We start from the raw sequence: 24,276 nt of genomic DNA, 5'->3' as shown, positions 1-24,276 counted from the left end.
ACTGGGTGTCAAACTAAACAACACTGGCGGCACTTTTATTTTAGGGGGTTCGCCTCTGAATCAACAAACAGGGGTTTGGGGTTCACACTTGTTAATATGGCATTCCCACATTTGAACAGCATTGATTTCAACTCTGAATTGGTGGGTTATAGGAAGGCAGCCTCACTTTAAACCTCACTGTTAGCCGGCATTGAGGAAGCCCCGAGTAAGGGGCGAAACTTGTAAGCCGGTGTATATGACTCAGCAAGTCTTTTAGTACCAAATGATATCTCGCCAAGAGACCACGCAAGTGGCAAGAGTGCGCGGTACAAGTCCCATTAACATATCTTGAAACATAACCGCTGCAAGCTAAGTGCTGTCATCTAGATGTTGGACTCTTTGTCGTCCCGTGCAGGTCGCTGAAAGTTCGGCAACAATCACAGCTGTGCTTCACCCTCTTTGTCGCTCATTGAGAGGTCTGCTGCATGGCTGTTTTTACAGCGTATGAATGCACTGCGCACTATGGTGAATGGTTTGGGCAATTTCATCTTGGGCAGTTGAGGTTTGCTGATTGGCTCCTTATTGAAGTGGTACGCATTGGACCAGTACATGTACTTTGCAAGACAAGTCAGCAAATATATCTGCCATAACTTTGCTGGTGTTGGCTACAACATGCCCCACTCTTCCAACCGCCCGGGTTCAGACTACACTGCTGTGATGGTCCCTAATGAGGGTGAAACTTGTATGCAATTGCCCTAGTCCTTGGCAGGTGTCTGTCTTGGGTTGAAATCGCCAGGTATAAAACACCACAACCCATAAACAGACATGTTCCTGGAGCAAAGGCTTGTATTTGAGCAAATTTTCAAGCCGCAATGCCCATCTGAAGAGGAGGTGAACTTCCAGCAATGGCTTCTGGGGGGCGCTGTGCTGCGTGTCTTTGCTGAAATGGCTACTTCTGATATAAACATATGTAGGGAACTAGATCTGTGGGTTAAACAACTTGTGTGTGAGAGTCGAAGATTTCGGGTTGAATCCCAGCAGAGTCGTCCTCGTGTAAACGAAAAATCACTGACTTGTGTGGTAGTGACACCTGCTATAACGATGCTTTGATTTAAAGCGCTTTATACCCGTATCGTTACTATTATTATTGCAATGATGATGGCGGAAGGGATGCAGGGGGCAAAAGGGCTGCAAACAATTGATGCAGTGCCGCACTTGCGGGGCCCAAGGCCACAACACCTCATTATCCGCCATTTCCCCGCGTTTGCCGGGCACACACGAGTCGCTTGTCGTTTTTCACAATTGCTGACAGGACTGGAATTGTAAAAATTGCACTGCAACAAAAAGTCCCTGTACACACTCCGGGCGGTATGGTCGTTCGCGATGCGGTGGCATAGTCCTGCGGTGGTGGCAATCACCTGTCCTCTTGTAGCCTGCATCTATAAGGGTTAGTTCCAGAGAGCCTGCGCAGCAGCTCTTAATCTCTCAGAAAGATATATACGAGGACAATATTGATATGGGGACCACAGGCCCTTTGCGCTCTCGGCCTTTCTCTTCGCAGCAGAACTCAATATTTACGGAGAAGGATGTCTGCGGTGATATACCACAATACAAACACATTTCTTAGACGTATCTACAGTACACAAGCCCCTGTGAGCAAATTATTGCTGTGAGCCACCAAAATATCAGAGCAATGCCTTGTCATTCACTGGAAGGCTTTATTCATATTCCTACCTCTGGGGACCCTCGATGCTACATGCTTCGGGTGCATAGTCTCGGGAGGATAGCTCAGGGGCAACGCGCTTGCCTTGGAAGCAAGACGACACAGAGCAACACAGGTTCGGTCCCTGGGTCCACGCTCCAGGTATTAAGCGCGTTACAAATAACCATTTATAATCATGCAATTAGAGGCGTCACTAGGGGGCTATTGCCCGGGTCTTTTGTTTGTAGCCCCGGATGGAAGCTCAGGGACTACCACCAAAAGTCTAGCTAGCCCCGACTCCCGACATTAGCGTAGCATCGGATCTTTGCCAGACCTAGCAACACCCCTGCAATCTTCAGGTCATGGTATGTAACTGTTTATCGTTCTCCCAACTGGGGTTCAGAATTCGAGGGTACTCTTTTGCAGCTGTGTTTGAGTGGTGTGATGATGTAGCGCCATGGTGGTAGGAGACTTTTAGGGTAAGGCTGAGTGGCGCAGTTGGGAATCGCTTCAGTGCAGCCATGCGTCTGACCAAAGCCCCTGGACCTGAAGCAGCCATTTAGTCCCCATTTGCGGTCCCTGTTATGAAAATTATGTAGCTCCCAGTTGACAAGCCTGGCAGTGTCTGGAGCCATCTAACAATAGTGAAATCCGCTGTTCCGCGCCAGAATGCACATTTTAACGCGCGGACAAATTAGGTTGATTGCGCGACACCGCTTCATCTCAAAGATCAAGCAGCCGTCCGCTTGCAGCGCGCCCTGGATGGAGCATGTACACGCTTCCTTGTTCTGCTTCACAGGCCATTGACACCGCTCGTTGTTATTGGCATAATTAAGCCCACAAAAATTGGTATCAGCGGTGTCCGTATTCAATACTACCGGAAAGTAAGGGCAAAGCTCGAGACCATGTATGCTCTCTGTAGTAAAAGCGGGGGGCCGCCAACATCTAGTTATCTGCCGAGGGTGTCTTTTTTTTGGTCCCCGTTTCTTTCAGTTTCTGATTCCGGAACCTTCTGGAAGGTGCCTCTAGGGGTTATGGGCCATGTCTTTGAAGCTTTTAAGGAAGTGCTCTTCTTCCACTGCCCACCTCTTCTAGCTCTGCGTGCCGTGATTATCCGCCCAAAGTGCCTTGGTCCCCAGGCACGTGGGCCCTCCTGCCCTCAAAAGATGAAAGCTCAGCGTAGCTAATGGAAGAGGCTGGCTACGGCTCCAGGACATTTGGACGTACGACACTGCGCAAACCCGACCCCCCCCCGGGAACCTGCTGACAGAAGTGAGCAGTAGGGGGGGGGGGGGGGGGGGTAAGAGCGATACGCCTGTGTGAATATGAACGCGAGGGGGTGCGCATGCGCGCTGCCACCAGCGTGTTATTTTGAAAGATCATGACGTCCCAGGCGGAAAACAGGGCACAGCACGTTGCAACCTAGCCCCAGAACACACAGGAGGTTAGCATATTTGGGAAGCAGGGCCAGCATCTCTGTAAATAAAGGAGGGCGTTATTAATAACACATAGCGTATATTTTGCGTGCTTCCAAACAAATAACTATAAACTCTTCATGAGTGGGAAAAGGTTGACTTCTGAAGAAAATCAAAACTGATTGAGATGTGCAAAATTGCACACATGGCCCGGAATTCTCCCTCCCGACAGTCTAAGCGCTTTCGGCCTTGTATATAAACTATGAATCAATAAAAAGTCGGCTCATTTAATGGACTTGACAGGCTTGAGGATGAGTCTTTCCCTCTCGGAATCCAACCTGTGAGGGTCAGGATGCCCTCATATATCTGGGCGAGGGGCATTTACACATCAGCTGTCTTCCATTGAATGCTTGAGCAAGGTATAGCTCCTGAGAGCATTACAGGTTTTGGGCTTATGGCTGAGATTCTGGTCTCCCAATAAGTCTACATCGCCAAACTCCTTGTCACCGGGAGAGGTGGAAAGGCCTCAGGCTTGGAGTGTGTGATATGTTCCTCTGGCCTTGTCACCGGGAGAGGTGGAAAGGCCTCAGGCTTGGAGTGTGTGATAGGTTCCTCTGGCAGATGGAGTGAGCGGTCGCGAGAAAGGTGCTTCTCTTCAGGGACCATTCACAGTCAGAAGAACCTCATTGAAGGATAGTGCTGAGGTCTCACCACCACGAGAGCGCTCCGGTGTCACAGTGGCTTGGAAGTGGTGGTCTGAACTAATCACCAACCGAGGGCAAGTGCCTTGGAAGCAGGGTTCTGGACACCCCACCAGAAGATGGCCCTCATGTCACAAGTGGCTTGGGTGGGGCGTTCGGGATCCAACCCCAATCAAGGGCATCAGGACTACCAGAGGCTGTCTTCTGGTCTCAATGCCATGGGAGGGCATCAGTGTCACCAGGGGCACAGAAGCAGTGTAAGAACTACACGCCATGAGAGTGTCTTATATGAATGCATGTCACAGTATCCTGTGCATTTTCATAGTTTCAGAGTTTCAGGAAAGCCCATGTCATCCATACAGTGGTATGGGACAAGCTTCTATATGTTCTATATGGTTGCATGATATGATATGATAGGTTATTTACAACACGTTTAATACCCAGAGGTTTCTAAGCGCGTACCTGGGGATCGAACCTGTGGTGCTCCGTGTCGTCTTGCTTCCAAGACGAGCGTGTTGCCCCTGAGCTATCCTCCCTAGACTACATGACATGGGGCCTCATTACGAGGAGGGCGGTAAGGGTTTAACAGCACCGTTAAAGGTGCCGGAGCCGTTAACCCCTTACCGCCCTATTACGAGGTCCCCTCGCAGGACCTGCTCTGGATGTCTGGTTTTACCAGACGTCCTTTTCGGGTCTCTTGAGGTCCCGCGAGGGGACAAGCATGCTAACAACGGGCCCGTCATTAACGGGCCCGTTGTTAGCATGCTCCCCATTGAGCCATATGGGGGCTCAAATGGGAATGGGGAAGGTCTGGGTCAGGTTTCCCTGAATGGGGAAATACCGGGTCCTCCAAAGTCGGAATGGCCCGGTATTTCCCAATTCAGGGACCACGGACCCGGACCCGAGTTTGGAGGCAGCCATGCCCTTATTAAGGGCATGGCTGGCTCCAAACTCGTAATGAGGCCCATGATCTCCAATGGGCATATGGCATGTCGACTCCTTACTTTGAACTTATGGTACTGTTTATCATCTGTTACCAATGGGCATATGGCACAGGCTGCCCTATATTACAATGTACTTCATGGTGTTACCCATTATCCTATTTGAATGTACAAGACTGGTGCCACCATCTTTCATGTACACTATATGGTAATATGCCACACACTCCCCTACATAAAATTTGCCCTATGGTTCAGGCAACCATGCTCTCAACCCCTGCCTACCTAGGAATAAAAATGGACAACCGTGCACCGGTGGCACAGAAGTAACTATGCTTGGCTAAACTCTCCTGAGAATCGTACAATAACCCAAGAAGCCCCCAGCAACCCAGCTTAAAATTCCTCCAGAGACCCGGAAGATGGTCCCACCGAGTCCGACTACAGAGCATCTGGAAAAGGACGGCCCAACCAAGATAACACTACTTACCCCACTGGCCAGCTTACCTCTCTGGAATGCACTACCACAAACCACCAGCGCAACACCCCAAGTAAAGGGGACACCCACCAACAACCACAGACACTCACTCCTACCAATATGCTCACTCTCCACTTTACATCAACAAAAAATAGAACGCAGCTATGCCCCTCGATCAATGCGGCCTAGGTGCACACAGAACTACACCGCCCATAGAACACCTCAACAGCCTAGTAGAAATACCCCACGAAAAACTCAGCCTAGCAGCACATATAATCTGTAACACATGTCCCAAGGCAGCCAGAATGCTCCTTGTTGAGCACATTGCACTGATCTCTCACATATACGCCCCACACGTAGCAATAAAATGCAGCCAACCCGCTCAAACCACTCTGGTCGCCCACATACCTAGTGCACCCATGCACTATATGCTACACTACTCTCTGAACCGATACGGACCACGGTCCCCGAGGGCGTTCCACCCACCGCGCTTTAAAATCATTCCAATGGTACATAAGGCACTAAACAAATGTATTCCTTTACAATGTGGATGTACAAGTTGAATTCTCCACTCTGTTGTGTACGGACACGTGGCACAGTCTACCATCTACAGAATATTTGGGTATGGATGAGTCTCCCATGTATTCCATGTCCACATATGCCGCAGTCTCCCATGTATTCCATTTGGATGTATGCCATGGTCTCCCTTCCATTCCTATAGGACTCTGTCATAGATTCCCTTGTACATGCCACATGGCCTGGAGCCACCACATTCCATATCAAAGTGCAGGAGAGACTCCTGTGGGACAGTATGGCACAGCCCCCTATGCAGGCATGTAATTCCTTGCTCTCCTGGGCTGTCGGAAGCATATGCCAATATCTTGAGCCGAGGTGAACCACAGAACACTAGCTGCCTCGTCTTTGCAGTCTACCTGACGTGGATCCAATATGAGGTGCCGCTTCCACCTTGACATACCGTCTGAGACGGTTTCCACCATTGCCATTGTTGCTTTGATGCCTTTGCCAGACGACTGGTGGACCAGGCTCTTTGGTCTTATTTCCCAAATAAGTGGCATGATTACCCAAAGGGGTTGAGTAAGACCGGAACCTTTCCTTGGCGGAAATAAATATTTCGATCAAAGTAACTGTGTGCTCAATTATGATCACACCACCCGACCTTCTGTTAAGGCGCTTCGGTTCTCAAGTGAATGAAAACCGCTCTAGCCATATGTTGTTTTTCTGGTAGACGAGCCCAGCACCCGTATGTTTTTTTTGGGTTCTTCCCGTTTACATAATGCAAAGTGATTAAAGTTCAGGAGGGCCCCGCCCGCTCCTGGATATCCGGGCCAAGAATTGACGGAGGAATGCATTTTACATTCACCCATCTCCAAGTTTGAGTGGAAACCTGGAAGCATTTCACAGAAGAGATTGGCTGCCTCAGAGAGCCCAGCTGCCATGTCAGAACTGAGCGGGAGCTGGCACGGCCTGCACATGGCCAGCTCTCTACCGCATAAAGTTTTATAATTAATCTCAATTAATTAACAAGTGCATGATTTGCTTCTCAGCTAATTTTTTAGCTCAACCGAGTTGAGTTCCATTCGCCCGACCTTTGTAGACGACTTCACAAGGCTCCACCCGTCACTGTGGACCTTTGAGTTTTGGAGAAGTGACCCACGATCAGTGCCACATTGGCCTCAAGGACTTTGTTTGAATTATTTTGTCTTCCCAGATTTCTTGATCATTGGGAATAGTCGGCTATTGGTTTGGACATTGGGGACACTACAGTGCTTGTGTTGTAAGTCTCCAAGAGGAGAGAACCTGAGAACCGGGTCCACAGCCAGAATGGCAAGGTGGGTAATGTGTACAGCAAAACAAAGGAGGTGATGGCTGGAAGGTTTAGGATTAATGTGAAGCTCTGGCATTGCTCTTGGCAACCATCCAGACCACATGTCTTCAACGGTCAAACCATTACAGAAAGGGGAAAGACCATATGCAAATCAGGCTTGGTCCTACCCCAAAAGGGGCAGTCCCGCCCAAACTGCTGGGCCACATCCCTACTGCACAACCCCACAAGAAACCCCAGACATGTTTTTGGCCAGGTGGGAGATGTCATCACTAGCCATTAAAGTTGGCAACTACTCCATGGAAGAAGTAGTTGTGATCAAAGCAATTGAGTCACCAGGACTTTCATGCCTGAAAGTCTAAGTTAGGGCCCCTATGAGGGTTTGTCATGGCTAGTGGGTGTGATGCCTGCTTCTGAAGCTTCTTAGAGAGTGGTTGAGGTTGGTGCTAGACTACTCTTTGCAACAATGTCATTTCCATGAAGCTAGAAGAGTGCGTGCATGTTTGCTTGCATGCACGCGCTGGCGTGTGTGTGTGTGTGCACGCGCGCGAATGCACAAACGCTTTCCAGGAGTATTACTTGTCCACATCCCAGCTTAACTAATTGAAAAGAAACACAAGTTGCATTCGTAATTACTTTAAAAAAAGTTTGTGGCTCATTTTCGAAATTGCCCGCTAAGTACGCCGAGCGGACCAATTACATTTGCGCTTTGTTGCAAACAGGAGGCTGCCATGAGAAGCTTCATGATTTGCCGTCAGAGTGCAAAAGGGAGGTGTAAAGTGGAGGGGAAATCATGCACATTTAGCAAGGTTCCGCCTGCCATTAATGCCTGGCAGTGGATGCCGTAGGAATCTCCAGCATTTACGCCAGCAAGGAAATGACATGCGGCCGTCAGTGCTGGAGCCTCTGCATACCGGAGAGGGAAGGGAGGCCGAATGGTACATTACGAACCATCCCTCCTTTCTGCCATACAAGTGATTGAATATATGGTGCAGAGAAAAATTAGTGCATAATACGTTTCCGCATACATTTACACCTAAATTTGATTCCACTCCCTCACTGATATGAGGCTCTTTGCGTTTAAAGTGTGGGGCCAGCCCTTGGCGTGTCCGCAAAATGCTCTTTTTATTGTGCGAGCAACCTTTGCAATACATATAGTACTAACAGGATGCATCTGAGGCTGAGAATACCTGTGCACTTAAAAAAGGCATTGATTTGGAATCATGATGTAAACGATTTGGCAAACTTATACTTTTTCTAAATGCATAAGGAAAACTGTGTTACTGCGGCGACAGCCGGTTACTGTTCCTTTTTTTTTGCAGGCGGCTTACATAATATCGAGCGCAGAGAGCGGACATGCGCATGGTGTTTAACTGGAAATAGTTCCTGCGATATTTAGCACCAGACCTCATTCTACTTAAGTGGTCCAAACCGTTCCGGCTGAAATGCTCGTACATAAAAAGCCGTACGCGCTTTTATCCCGCATTCGGCCGAACGGGGGCACTAGGAGTTGCGGGGGTGTCCCTCGGTGCCCTAGATCATCCTTTTGGGGTACAGGGGTTGCAGGGGTGCCCCCCACCTACATTAGATGCACAGCGGGGAACAAATAGAGAACTTCCGAAAAGATCCGGTGACAAAATTCGAGCAAGTCCGCCCCGCTATTTTGTAACTCGAGCTTTTCGCAATACGATCTTTCAACGTAAATCCGTCCAAACATCCCAATAGTTTACAGATGTACTTTAAAAGAGCAACCCCAGGGCAAGCAGCCTGCAATTTGGCTACTTGCGGCCCTATCGGTTGCACCAGAATGGCAAGCCGGGCTGGAGATATCGCTCTCCTTCCGAGGCCTGGACCCCATTTGTAGTTCCAAGGCAGAGGTAGAGGAACCTGACATCCGGAGGGTGACTTGGCCCGACCCTTAGGGATTTGAGCTTCTAGCGCTGACCTTTTTTAAACCCCTCTTTTCAATTAGGGTTGTTATTTTGACACAGTCCCCAATGTGTCACTGAGCCAAGATTCAGAAAAACATGAAATATCACGGCTGGTGCTGTGCGTAGTGAACCTGCTGATCTCCTAGCCCCTGGGGTTCCGATGCGCTACGGCGCCCCGGCCATGATTTTTAGCAAAGAAGACTCCCATTGGAAAACTTCCTCAACTTTGTGTTGCTGTCCACCAAATGATAGATGGATTTAATTACATGAAATTACTCGGTAGACTCGTCGCTTCCCCCCGTTGGCGCTCCCCGAAGCCATTAAAAATAGATTTTCCGTATGAATTCCAGCAGACCCGGCAGGTCTCGAGGTGGAATGGCGTTCTAGGTCAGGCAGGGTCAGGCGTGGATGCGCTAGTAATCGCAAAATGGAGAAAGTTGCAATGATTTCTCTCCATTGTTGAAGTTGGGTTTATTGTCATTTTTTCTATGTCAATGCCTTAAACTCTAGAAAGGTGTTGCTAGTTGCGGCGCCAAGAATGTACCAAAATCAAGGAGCCATTAAGAAATATAAAATGGCAAAAGAGCTGCGGCCTTGCGTTGTGAAATTATATCAACATGGAGTGTGTGGGTACGGGACACAGAAGCACCGCCATCTTGTGGTCACCAACATTTCCCAACAGCAACCTCTTACAAGATACAAGATGGCGTCAAACAGGAAGTGGTCAGAGCTTCCTTTTTTGTGATACAACTGACTTAAGTGCATCCTGTTGGAGGAGGGACTATCTTCAAGTACAAGAAGTTTGAGTGTAAAATTACCTGACACAATTTTCCAGAACCCCAAACATCTAGTTTGGTGTTGTGAGGTGGGAAACTAAGTCCAGAAGCCTGTGTAGATGCCTGAAGAGGAAGGATAAAAAAAAAGTATTTGAACATGAAATGGCAACCAACACAAGGTGAGAAATTGGGTAAGAGACCAAGGGGGGAAACGGTGACGCAACGTACTTTGGGGTAAACAAGGGTAAAAGAGCGTGATCGAACAAAGAGCAGGCAGTGACTGGTTTCAACAGTGTTCTGTATTTCTCCGAAAAATGGAACTTGTGTCAGTGTTCCTCTGTGGCAATGTGCGTACCCCGAGGTATGGCACTAGCCTCGATTATTGCATGGTAACGGGTTGGGTGAATATGCAGTGTGTGGAGGAACATAGTGGGGGAAAAAACACAAAATGAAAAAATAAGAAATAAGCATAAGATGATGTACAAATTCAGGAACATTTTTGGAATTATTGCTCAGGAGGTTATGTACTTGTTGCAAAGAAATGTGCATAATCTGCAATTCATGAATGTCAGGTGCATAAAGGCTGGTTCTGGTTCAACCTTTCATCATTTTAGGTTAAGATGATGAGTTTAATTCGGTCAAACAAACATGGATTTTTCAGTTGACGTATTTTTGGCGTACACCATCTCAATGGTCCCTATTGATGATAATGGTACATTATTTGCGCTCGCTCTCTGCATGCAAGCGTGTTTGGTTCCAGCTTTGGCATTAGCATGCTAGGAGGCGGCCAATATCATTTATATGCATGTCGGCCCGCCAGCGTCTTGACTGTCACAAATCTAGCTCAGATTTCCGGAAACATCTGGGCTGTACCAACGACCATTTCCATGCTGTCATGTCTTTCCCCGCAGGCGGCACAGCCACGTTCTGGCGGGCAGCGCCGATGGGGACAGCTTCCTGGCGCAGCAAGATCTCACGCAGGCTTTGAGCGAAGACACACCGTGGAAGGACACACAACCAAGTCTTGGGATTTTTGGGTCCCTTTCTTAGATGTCCCTGATCTGCGGTGCTGATGAGTCCCTGGACAGGGGCGACCCATCCAACCAGGATAGAGGGAGAATACTAGGGATGGGTGACTCTTCGAAGAGGCCATCTCAAGGGTGGGCCACTTCATAAGACCTATTCTCTGCCATTTCAAAATTCAAAGATCTGCACCTTGTTCTCAAGGCTCTTCTCAATTTGCCTATGCCATGCCTACTTGATTCAATAGGGCTCCAGAATGTGAGTGCACCCTTAAATCGTTCAAGCAAAGTTGTTGAATGGTCCCTCATTCTAGTTCAGGTCTCTACAACCTCTTGCTCCCCAATGTTGTGTACTACAACTCCCATCAGCCCTAGCCAGTATAAGCAATGGTGAAGGGTCATGGGAGGTGTAGGCCATAACATGTGGAGGGCTGGTGGTGCATACTCCTGTTCTAGGTTGACTTAATGTGTTTTTTTTGTTGTTGTGAACTTAAACAGCACTTGTGAAGCCCTCAAGTCACTTCAGAGTCCCAGGTTATTGGCTCTTGGCCTAGGTCTCTCCCTTTATGCTTGGGTTGGGTTGGTACGTGTATAATATTTTTGCTGCGATGTAAAGTGAAGAAAAAACAAATGCACCCATGTATTTGTATCTACGCGGGTGCTAATGGCAATGTGCCACTCAGTGGCAGGCTGACCCTCTAGGTAACAGCACCGCCACCCTCATTAAGGCACCCTCCCTGCGCTCAGGCCCTTAACTTCGGCAGCAGGCCGTTACCTAGAGGGTCTACCCGGCACCTCGGGGCATATCGCCTCATTATGACCCAAATCGTGGCCATTTCTTTTTTCTGTATTTTTGTGGACTTGCAAAGTGCACACGTGTCATCATAAGACCCTCGACGGCGGGAGGTTTGGGCCATAGTCCGACTGATTTCTGTGGAGTAAAGCACCAAGAGAGACCCCAAAAATCAATGCTATACCGGAGCGTCAGCGCGTCTGCCACACTGCGCGCGGCGCTTTTGGGCGCGAGCAGGTGTATGGTGGTTATGGAAAATTGGACTGTAGCTTCTTCCAGAGCTTTGAGTTCTCGTGCTTGTGGTGACGCTGCGCCAGTCTTCTGATTTTAAGTGTATGCCATCTCCTGTGGGCATTTCAGCCTATGTTGTTGACTTTCCCCCCTCACCCCCTGTGGTGACAGCGGCAGCAGTTCTTTGCGCCTAGCAGCTGTGGTTCGCAAACCTCCCATGATGCCTTGCCCCTTATTATAAACACAGCCTCCTCTGCAGGCAGCTGCCGTGAGAACACAGACCAGTGGCTGGTCCATGCAAAGTTTGGGCACCGCCCACCTGCGGTGAGCCGTGAGGTGGCATCTGCTGCGTCACATGCCAGGGCCTACGATGATGAGCTCTGCAGCTGGCGGGAATTCAAAGGCGCAACCGTTGATAGCCCCAACATATGGCCAGCTCCCCACCGTGGAACACAAGGCCTTCTGATCAGTGGGCCCACCTGACCGTGCCCGGTGCCCGCCGCTTGGCACGACGGATGCCCCAGCTCCTGTGGGCCTGGAACAGGAGTCCCCCCGGCCGGCCGGCCAACTGTGCGTCGAGCACACAAAGGCCTCTGTTCCCCCTGGCCTGTGCCCCAGACAGGCAGCTTTGTTCCCTCTTCTGCCTGCGGAGAGTGGGGGCCTACTTCAGGGGGCAGGTGTCGCCCAGTGGATTCTTAGGCGTCTCAGGGGCTTTACATTCTCAGCCAGAACATTTGGCGTGTGGTAGAGGGGCCCAGCTAAAAATCAACCCAAATGTACAGCGACCACCACCCACAACCAATTAAAATCCATTTAAAATAATGCACCTCTTTTTAGGCGGTACAAATAGGTGCATGAGAACTCGGAACCAATAACCAGTGATTGATGTTTCGGACCGGTCACTTTTTAAAGTAACACCTGTCCTGTTAGTTTCGCAAACGTGTAAACATCCGGGGACAGATTACAGAAACCTTGCACCGGTGCGAGCACAGTTTTGCACAGTCATAGCACTAGTGGCAAAAACTTTGCGGCCATATCAGAAAACCATTGCACCATGGCAAGTGGTATTAGTACTAGACTTGGGTGCAAATTGCATTTGTGGAAATAACATATGCTTTCAATGCATTTCTTCAAAAGTGCAAAGTTTCGGAAGGATGAAAGACTGAGTTGACCCTGCCAGGATTCGAACCTGCCACAGGCTGCGTATAGATATCAGCGATGAGCACTTAGCTCGCTGTGCTATCTGACCAGCACACCCAGTTCCCATCAAAGTCATCAGTCACGTGGACACTGGAAACCAGAAAACATTGTATATAGAGGGAGAACCAGAAAATGGCGGCGGTGCACGGTAGAAATCACAGTAACATAACATAAGATATTACCGCAATGGGTAGTAACAACATGTTCTCTCTGAAAGTGCTTCTGGCAGAGTCGTCACTGGGGGAGGGGCTGAGGGGGCTATAGCCCTGGGTCTTTTGGTTAGATCACCGAATAGAAGCTCAGGGGCTACAACCAAAATGCTAGCTAGCCCCGAGTCCCGACATTATGGTAGTCCCGCATCTTTTCCAGACCTAGCAACACCCCTGACTTCTGGGACACCCCATTTGTTGTAATGCTGGGGAATTGCCTTCCTGCATAAGCACACTATTCATTAAAAACAAGAGCAACTTTCCTCCAACCGATTTCAAGAAGATCACAGGTTTCACACAAATCCTTTCTCTGGGCTCTGCAGTATTAAAATAGTTCTTTTATAACACGCTTTATACCGGGGACCAGTTTCTAAGCACAAGCCTGGGATTTGAACCTGTGTTGCTATGCGTTGTCTTGCTTTCAAGACACTCGTCTTGCCCCTGAGCTATCCTCCAGGCTTCTGTGGAGGCACAGAATGCCACTGCCTTCACTTCCGCAGGTGGCAATCTGAGCCCTGGTTCCTCAGTCCATCCGCACGGCGTGGGCAACCTTTGCTTTGAAAAATCTGCAACTCTAATCTGTGGCTAACAGGTAACTTTCAGCCCTCTTCCCCTAACTGAAACCCAGCCGACACTACAATATCACCTGCCCCCCTCAACTCTACAGAAGAAACATTACGCAACTCGGCCCTTCCTACACTTTTTAACTCTACCACCCAAGCACAGATAGCACACCAACCCGCACGAGGGCGACCGACTCCGACTTGCTAATCACCCACTTCCACCAGAACCTTAAAGCAAAGCACACACCATGCACAACAGCATATTGGCAATGATTAAGCTTGACCCTCCTCACTCAGTCCTCTAATAGCAGCCCTTCCTCTGATCAAGGTAAACCCACCAATATCCCCCCTCCTCTAACTTGCTGGCCCAGATGAGAGGCCTTTCAAATGGCAAAAGCTGTGCTATAGCAAGACACAGAAGGACAACATAACGTTTTCCTTTAGTAACTGTGCGACATTTCGGATGAGCCCAATTATCTTTTAGGGTAGTGACTGGGCGAAAGTGGACACTACAGGCTGAATCAACGTGCGCAGCACTGAGTCTTCCATTATATGGTTTGTTTGAGGTTTTGATATTTGGGTTAGCAGCAAGTTCATGGGAGCGAGAGGTGTTGCCCACACCTCTTATGTTAGCATGAAAGGGTTGGACCCTATAATTGGACCCTATAATGCTTGCGCAGATAATAAGGAAGATGGTGTTTTTTTTAGTTTTTCATATACAGGATTTAATTAGTGATTTAAGCCGACACGTGTTTCGAAACATCAAGGTCTTTCTCAAGGCTAAATTGATTCTTGGCTGCCCATGGTTGATGGGTGACTGGCTTGCTGATTGGACAATCCTGTTGGCAAAGTGGTGCTTGTTCCTTCGCTCAGGTGAGTGTTTTGCGGCGAGCCACCTCGGAGATCCTTTAGAAATGTACCCCCATTCGGCTGCTGTGCCTTTCGCTTGCTGTTCTCTCCTCGGCTGGTTTCTGGATAGTGGCTGCTATATTTTAGGGTACCCCATAACGTTTGTCTGCTAGAAGCCTGCCCACTGCAGAGGGGCGCCATCATCTTAATCGTCCAACATTTTCTCATTTGTCCACCATGCAGCTCGTGACAACAGCGGTGAAAGGCAGTCCTTTTCATGGAGAAACTCAGACTACACGCTGGCGCAAGCTAGCACCAGCGACCACAATCATTCTTGGGCAGTAGGAAAGACGAGATCACTTTACTGTCCTGCAAGACAACCTACAGCGCTGCATGTTCTCTCTATGGCACAATCTCGCAACATCCTGAACCAGCCAGCAGACCTCCTCCTTTACAGGTCAAATCGTTGTACCTAAAACAAGTCCATCAAAGGTCCTTCCAGAAATGAAACGTAACCTTTCGACCTGGGTAGAAAGATCCCTCCACTGTCCAGTTCGTAAAGGTGGGCAGACTAGTCCGTCCTCATGCAGATGTCTCTGACGTGTCAATCACCTGACCTGAATCTTCTGGAAATCTCCCAATGGATACGAGAACCGTGATCGTCCTTTTAGACGGGTTTTTGATTTCTTTTTATCAGTTCCTACATAAGTCCGACCCTTAACCACTTCACATCTCTTGACCCGAAGGGTCTCTCGCAGACAAGGCTTACTCGGCAACTCTCATGTTCCGGTTGCGCAATACACATTGGGACTAAACACAAGGAAAGACAAGGTTCTATGTGATGTGATCGAAAAATGTTCAACTTTTTTTTTCAGTGGTCAATTTTGCGGCAAATATATGCGGGGGAGCCCCCCCAAACACCCTAACATTCATTATTCACCTAACGCTACCCGCCCACTTATATTTGGGATAAAATCTGATGTAAAAAATGCATTGAATTCTACATCGACAAATTCTTCTGCGAACAAAACTCCCTATCCCAGCAACAAAGGAAATCTGATGTCGATAATATGTCTCAATCGATATTCTTCATCGATATTAGCTGAAAGGGAATAGGTTGTAAGGTGATTCGAAGAGGAAATTCTGTACATTTGATTTTATGCCAGCATCTCCCGTCAGAACGCTACTCGAAGCATCGCCACCCTCACTTGGCTACGCTCTACCCCGTGCCTTCACGGCATAAGTGGTCCTACGCAGCTCCCGGCCGTGCTTAACTTCCGGTGCCCTCTTTGTCTGCACCATTCATGGACCCAGGGATGCAAGGGCTGGGTGCCAATGCAAGGAATGAGTCTGGCCTCCCCACCCTCACAATTTGTGATATTTTGCAATCGCTTTTGATCTATTTGAGGTACTTCAAAGACTTAGAATTATACTTTATATTTATTTATTTTTAGATACATACTTATTAAGTCCCCCATTATTTCGAAGTCTGAAAGTATCACATTGTGCAAAAAGCAGCCGAACCATGTATGCACCAAGCATGGACTTGGCTGCGGCCGCAATGCAGATGTTCACTGGAAATAAACCGCGGACATGCTGTGCAGCAGGCCCCTCGCTCACACAGCTCAGCTGGCCTCTAACTGCCCCTGCTCTGAAAGCCCTACATATATGGGCCACATTACACGGTAGGCGGAGGACCAAGGTGCTCTTAGCTCCTTGGTCCATGCCGGTAAAATACCGGCACCACCTTGGTGGAAAGGGGAATTACCGCCCTATTCCAAGGTTGGCAGGGTGGTAATTCACCCTTCCCCCATTGCCCTTCCCCATTCCCATTTTTGCCCCATAGGGCTCTATGGGAATGGGGAAGGCGCTAATTACGGTGCCGCAAATTTGCGGTACCGTAATTAGCAGCCTGGTCCCTTTGCGGGTTGGTCTTTAACGCCTGCTAAACAGCCCCTACCGGTACCGGTAAACCCTTATCGCCGTCCGTGTAATGAGGCCCATAGTCTAACAACCCTTGGACAGGATGAATGGATGGATGCACGGATGGATGGATGGACGGACAGATGGACAGACGGATGGATGGATGGATGGATGGATGGATGGATGGATGGATGGATGGATGGATGGATGGATGGATGGATGGATGGATGCATGGATGGATGGATGGATGGATGGATGGATCGGCGGGTGGGTGGATGGATGGATGGACGGACGTATGGATGGATGGACGGACGGACGGATGGATGGATGGATGGATAGATGGATGGATAGATGGATAGATAGATGGATAGATAGATGGACGGACGGATGGATAGATAGAAGGACGGACGGATGAATGGACAGACAGACAGACAGACAGACAGACAGACAGACAGACAGACAGACAGACAGACAGACGGATGGATGGATGGATGGATGGATGGACGGATGGACGGATGGATGGATGGATGGACGGATGGATAGATGGATACATGGATGGATAGCTAGATGGACGGACGGACGGATGAATGAATGGACGGACAGATGGACGGATGGATGCACGGACGGACGAACTGATGGATGGATGGATGGACGGACGGACAGACGGACGGATGGACGGATGGCGGGATGGACAGATGGATGTATGGACGGATGGATAGATAGATGGATGGATAGATGGATGGACGGATAGATGGATGGACGGATAGATAGGTGGATGGACGGATGGATGGATGCATGGATGGACAGACGGATGGACGGACGGACGGACGGACGGAATGGAACGGATGGATGGATGGATGGATGGATGGATGGATGGATGGATGGATGGATGGATGGACGGACGGATGGATGTATGGATGGATTGACGGATCGATGGACGGACATACTTATATCTCAGGATATTTGTCTCCTGACATTGAGAACTTGTGCAGACAGACGAGTGCCATCACGTTATGCCCCGGTGGCCTGCAGACGTAACACACATCAACATACATAGACCAGTACCAGCTTTCAGAAATTCAATGTAATTGGTTCATATAGACACAGTCTATTGCACTGGGCAGAGCTCGGATATCGTCTCTCTTGTCCTGGCGCGTCTCGTTCCTCACAAGGTTGTGGATAGATGTGTGCCAAGATGCCACTGAAACAATTGGGTGGTGATAGCCCGCCTGGGTCAGCGAGGCTTAAAATACCTACAGCACTGGAGTAGTTTGGTTTTGCGCCTGACATAGAGCCTGGCGCGGCGCTCTCTCGGGTGCCTCTGTTCTCCAGCCTCTCTTGGCCTGAAAGTGGTCTTTGTTGAGTGGGACACTACCTCCATTCACCCCTCCGTCTGATCTCAGCTGCTGCCGGGAGTCCGGCTGAGCTCGGCGGGGGCAATTCAATGATTCGCAGACGCTTGGTCTCGGGCCCAGCGGGACTCAGACATCGCTCATGAGCCGGGGGACGAGGCAGACACCCAAGTCCAGGCTGGGCCTTCTCGGCTTCCGTCTGGGTATGCGCTGCGGATGCGTTGGGGACGTCGCTGGCAGAAGGTAGCCCCCTGGCCGCTGTAATTGATACGCCACTTTGGGGAGGATACGCTGTCATGTGACGGCCCCGCTAGGAACGGAACCCAAATGTTTCCGGCTCCAATGTGCCGCGTGCGTGCTGAACTGGCTGAGATCATTCCCACCAGTTAGAACTTAAGGCCATTCCGTCAAGCTCATTTTACCTGAACTATGTGTCCTGTGATCTAAAGGTACAACATGTTTTAGTTAGCAGATGTCTGGAAGAAGCTCAATGTTTTAAATGTATCCATTGTGTATCAAGTGAAGTTTCCATCCATTTGCTACAGGTATGATATGATATATGATATGATATGGCATTTATAATGCGCCTATACGCAAGTGTTTCAAGGCGCGAGGTGATTGGAAGAACACAACCTACAAAAGCCAAGAGAAATGTGTGTTTGGGGCATGCGCGACATAAGTGATCACTTACCCACTGAGCTATCTTACCAAGAACAAACTTTGTAATTAAAACACTGGGTTACGAAGTAAAAATAGCAAGGCTTTGTAATGTCACTGGGATTTTATACCACACACTGCTGCCATCTGCGCGTCTCAAGCTTTTCTGACAGATCTGAAAGGGGTGTAGTGGGTGAGGCTGCTGTCTTGATGCAGGCAGTTTGGATGTTGATTGCCGTGTGCAGTTCTGTTTCCAGGGGGTCTGCGTCAAGAGCATTGAGGCATTTGTGTCCGGATGGGAGCCGTGGGTGCCCGTGATGCCACGATGTACTGGCCTGGGCATGTGGAGGAAGAAGTTGGTTCTAGAGTTGAGTTATGTTGTTCGATGTCTTCAGGGAAAGGATCTTAAATGGTTGTTTGTGAGGCCATCGTTGGTCTGCTTATAGTGTGTTTGGGCGTGAAGAAGACGGTGTTTGTGTTGGGTAAAGCAATTTATATCTCGGGCAAACAATTTAGCGTGGTAAGGAGCAAAATACAGCAAGGCAACAATTACATTAGGATGAACCATTTAAGCAAAGCAAAGAATGCCTGCAGTGCCAAATAACAAAATACAGTGTGGCAAGGATTAAAGTATGTTATGATTTTTGTTACTGGGGTTGATGCTGTTTGGTCTGCAGGTGCTGGCAGATATGAAAGAGAGGGGGTGAGTCAGGTTACTGGGGAGGGAGGGGTACTGCAAGGCTGATTTGCTTCTGTGCTGATGCCCGCCTCACAGAAGCCTCCAGCTTCATCTCTAATGCGCTTACAGATGCGTTGTAAAAGGCTCTCCCATGTCCATTTCACTCACCTGCTTCTGCTATTGGCCAGTCTTATTACTTCCGGGGTTCTGTGTCATATCCTTGAGTTCTTTGGCAAAATGAGCTTTCCTATCATTAGTTGCCCCTATGTTTCATTCCGGTGGTACCAGACTTCACTCTCTGCGAACTGTGCACACATGTTCTAAGTGTCAGGTTGAGTGGGGTGGGGGCGTTAAAGGTCCTCGTTTGCAGCCTATATTACGCCAGGGAAGAAACCCACCTGTAACGGTCTGCTTCGAGAAAGGGGGGATGCGGCAAACTGATGTCAATGCACTTTAAGAAGAGACGGCCCATTCCCGCAGAGTGTCTTCCCTCCTCTTCTGAGCAGTTTCCTTTCTTAAAGTCTTTAGAGTAATTGTCTGCGTTTTATAAAGATGGCAGTTCCTTTTACCTTAGAAGCTGGGCGGCTCATGTAATGGCGTGAGACGCTTGGCCCCATGTCCTGCTCGCCAAACGCATCCTTTATGAATCCAGTAACTGTAAGACAGCAATGCTTCCTATGTTACGCTGTTTCATTTATTACAATCCGCACTAGGAAGACGAGCACCCTACCAGGAAGATTCTCTCAAATGCAGGGAGACTTAGGGCCTCAGTCGCAGAACGTTTTCCGATGGGATTGCGCCATTATAAAACGCGTTTGTGGATCTGGCCCCTGGACTGTTTGTAATCATGTACTCCTATACAGGGCTTCATCCTAGCCCACATGGGATGGTAGACAAAGAGAGCCAGCAGGGAAAGAGCGCAGCCATGCCCATACTTTAGCACTGGGATGGTAGACAAAGTGAGCCAGCAGGGAAAGAGCGCAGCCATGCCCATACTTTAGCACTGGGATGGTAGACAAAGAGAGCCAGCAGGGAAAGAGCGCAGCCATGCCCATGCTGTAGCACTGGGATGGTAGACAAAGTGAGCCAGCAGGGAAAGAGCGCAGCCATGCCCATACTTTAGCACTGGGATGGTAGACAAAGTGAGCCAGCAGGGAAAGAGCGCAGCCATGCCCATACTTTAGCACTGGGATGGTAGACAAAGTGAGCCAGCAGGGAAAGAGCGCAGCCATGCCCATACTTTAGCACTGGGATGGTAGACAAAGTGAGCCAGCAGGGAAAGAGCGCAGCCATGCCCATACTTTAGCACTGGGATGGTAGACAAAGTGAGCCAGCAGGGAAAGAGCGCAGCCATGCCCATACTTTAGCACTGGGATGGTAGACAAAGTGAGCCAGCAGGGAAAGAGCGCAGCCATGCCCATACTTTAGCACTGGGATGGTAGACAAAGTGAGCCAGCAGGGAAAGAGCGCAGCCATGCCCATACTTTAGCACTGGGATGGTAGACAAAGTGAGCCAGCAGGGAAAGAGCGCAGCCATGCCCATACTTTAGCACTGGGATGGTAGACAAAGTGAGCCAGCAGGGAAAGAGCGCAGCCATGCCCATACTTTAGCACTGGGATGGTAGACAAAGTGAGCCAGCAGGGAAAGAGCGCAGCCATGCCCATACTTTAGCACTGGGATGGTAGACAAAGTGAGCCAGCAGGGAAAGAGCGCAGCGATGCCCATACTTTAGCACTGGGATGGTAGACAAAGTGAGCCAGCAGTGAAAGAGCGCAGCGATGCCCATACTTTAGCACTGGGATGGTAGACAAAGTGAGCCAGCAGGGAAAGAGCGCAGCCATGCCCATACTTTAGCACTGGGATGGTAGACAAAGTGAGCCAGCAGGGAAAGAGCGCAGCCATGCCCATACTTTAGCACTGGGATGGTAGACAAAGTGAGCCAGCAGGGAAAGAGCGCAGCCATGCCCATACTTTAGCACTGGGATGGTAGACAAAGTGAGCCAGCAGGGAAAGAGCGCAGCCATGCCCATACTTTAGCACTGGGATGGTAGACAAAGTGAGCCAGCAGGGAAAGAGCGCAGCCATGCCCATACTTTAGCACTGGGATGGTAGACAAAGTGAGCCAGCAGGGAAAGAGCGCAGCCATGCCCATACTTTAGCACTGGGATGGTAGACAAAGTGAGCCAGCAGGGAAAGAGCGCAGCCATGCCCATACTGTAGCACTGGGATGGTAGACAAAGTGAGCCAGCAGGGAAAGAGCCCAGCCATGCCCATACTTTAGCACTGGGATGGTAGACAATGTGAGCCAGCAGGGAAAGAGCGCAGCCATGCCCATACTTTAGCACTGGGATGGTAGACAAAGTGAGCCAGCAGGGAAAGAGCGCAGCCATGCCCATACTTTAGCACTGGGATGGTAGACAAAGTGAGCCAGCAGGGAAAGAGCGCAGCGATGCCCATACTTTAGCACTGGGATGGTAGACAAAGTGAGCCAGCAGGGAAAGAGCGCAGCGATGCCCATACTTTAGCACTGGGATGGTAGACAAAGTGAGCCAGCAGGGAAAGAGCGCAGCCATGCCCATACTTTAGCACTGGGATGGTAGACAAAGTGAGCCAGCAGGGAAAGAGCGCAGCGATGCCCATACTTTAGCACTGGGATGGTAGACAAAGTGAGCCAGCAGGGAAAGAGCGCAGCGATGCCCATACTTTAGCACTGGGATGGTAGACAAAGTGAGCCAGCAGGGAAAGAGCGCAGCGATGCCCATACTTTAGCACTGGGATGGTAGACAAAGTGAGCCAGCAGGGAAAGAGCGCAGCGATGCCCATACTTTAGCACTGGGATGGCGCCACTTCAACAGTAAGGGGCAGACGGGTCGATGCAGTTGGTCCTACTATGGAAGTATGACTGCTTCTATGCTAGAGTCGGCGTTGGACAACATGATGGTAGGGGTCCTACTAGAGTGGTATAATGACGGCTTCTACGCTAGAGTCGGCATTGGACAACATGATGGTGTGGGTCCTACTATGGAAGTATAATGACGACTTCTACGCTAGAGTCTTCGTTGGACAACATGATGGTGTGGGTCCTACTAGAGTGGTGCAATGACGGCTTCTAAGCTAGAGTCTGCGTTGGACAACATGATGGTGTGGGTCCTACTATGGAAGCATAATGACGTCTTCTACGCTAGAGTCTGCTTTGGACAACATGATGGTGTGGGTCCTAGTAGAGTGGTATAATGACGGCTTCCACCCTAGAGTCGGCATTGGACAACATGATGGTGTGGGTCCTACTAGAGTGGTATAATGATGGCTTCTACGCTAAAGTCAGCGTTGGACAACATGATGGTGTGGGTCCTAGTAGAGTGGTATAATGACGGCTTTCACCCTAGAGTCGGCATTGGACAACATGATGGTGTGGGTCCTAGTAGAGTTGTATAATGACGGCTTCCACCCTAGAGTCGGCATTGGACAACATGATGGTAGGGGTCCTACTAGAGTGGTATAATGACTGCTTCTACGCTAGAGTCGGCATTGAACAACATGATGGTGTGGGTCCTAGTAGAGTGGTATAAGGACGGCTTCCACCCTAGAGTCGGCATTGGACAACATGATGGTGTGGGTCCTACTATGGAAGTATAATGATGATTTCTACGCTAGAGTCTGCGTTGGACAATATGATGGTGTGGGTCCTACTAGAGTGGTGCAATGACGGCTTCTACGCTAGAGTCTGCGTTGAACAACATGATGGTGTGGGCCCTAGTAGAGTGGTATAATGACGGCTTCCACTCTAGTCGGCATTGGACAACATGATGGTGTGGGTCCTACTAGAGTGGTATAATGATGGCTTCTACGCTTCAGTCAGCGTTGGACAACATGATGCTGTGGGTCCTGGTCGAGTGGTATAATGACGGCTTCCACCCTAGAGTCGGCATTGGACAACATGATGGTGTGGGTCCTACTATGGAAGTATAATGACGACTTCTACGCTAGAGTCTGCGTTGGACAACATGATGGTGTGGGTCCTAGTAGAGTGGTATAATGACGGCTTCCACCCTAGAGTCGGCATTGGCCAACATGATGGTGTGGGTCCTACTAGAGTGGTATAATGATGGATTCTACGCTAGAGTCTGCGTTGGACAACATGATGGTGTGGGTCCTAGTAGAGTGGTATAATGACGGCTTCCACCCTAGAGTCGGCATTGGACAACACCCTAGATTCGGCTTTGGACAACATGATGGAGGGTCGGTCCTAGTAGAGTGGAATAATTATGGATTCTGTGCCATAGCTGGCAGTTGGCAGTATGATAGTGTTAATGGATTCTGCACCAGAGCCAGTGGTTCAATAGGATGTTGGAGTGGGTCCCTGTTGGATAATTGGGGTTCAGTGAAATAGATATTTTTGCAGTCTTTCCTTTGTTTTTGCAGAGTGTTTGTTTCTGCAGATTCTTTGTTTTTACAGTATTTGTTTTAGCAGTCTTTGATTTTGCAGCCTTTGCTTTTGCAGAGTCTGTTTTTGCAGAGTCTTTGTTTTTGCATAGTCTTTGTTTTGCAGAGTCTTTGGTTTTTGCTGAATCTTTGATTTTTGCTGAGTCTTTGGTTTTTGCTGAGTCTTTGGTTTTTGCTGAGTCTTTGGTTTTTGCTGAGTCTTTGGTTTTTGCAGAGGCTTTGGTTTTTGCAGAGGCTTTGGTTTTTGCAAAGGCTTTGGTTTTTGCAGAGGCTTAGTTTCTGCAGAGGCTTTGGTTTTTGCAGAGGCTTAGTTTCTGCAGAGACTTTGTTTTTGCAGAGTCCTTTTTTTCAAAGTCTTTCTTTTTGCAGAGTCTGTTTTTGCAGAGTCTTTGTTTTTGCATAGTCTTTGTTTTTCAGAGTCTATGTATGACACTATTTAGGAATCTACATTTCTGCGTCGAACCCACCAGCTGGGGAAGCCCACGGACCCGCCCTTGGCTGCTAGGAGTGTGCAGTGTAAGACAATGTTATCCTATAACTGGGAAATGTGAAATGAAGGCTCCCTCACATAAGTGGATCAGGTTGGCTGTATTT

The 24,276-nt window shown here is 49.2% G+C and overlaps 1 protein-coding gene across 1 annotated transcript in view; it reads left to right on the top strand.

The window, feature by feature from the left end:
* PLXNA2 (plexin A2) overlaps positions 1–24,276 on the top strand; it is a 568,789-nt gene that overhangs the window by 332,461 nt on the left and 212,052 nt on the right. The gene's annotated exons all lie outside the window — the stretch shown is intronic.

Source organism: Ambystoma mexicanum, chromosome 13 (genome assembly GCF_040938575.1).
Source record: "Ambystoma mexicanum isolate Mex_15411 chromosome 13, UKY_AmexF1_1, whole genome shotgun sequence".
NCBI classification, from domain to species: Eukaryota; Metazoa; Chordata; class Amphibia; order Caudata; family Ambystomatidae; genus Ambystoma; species Ambystoma mexicanum.
The sequence above is the reverse complement of the archived record's forward strand: the minus strand, read 5'-3'. Positions and strand labels throughout refer to the sequence as shown.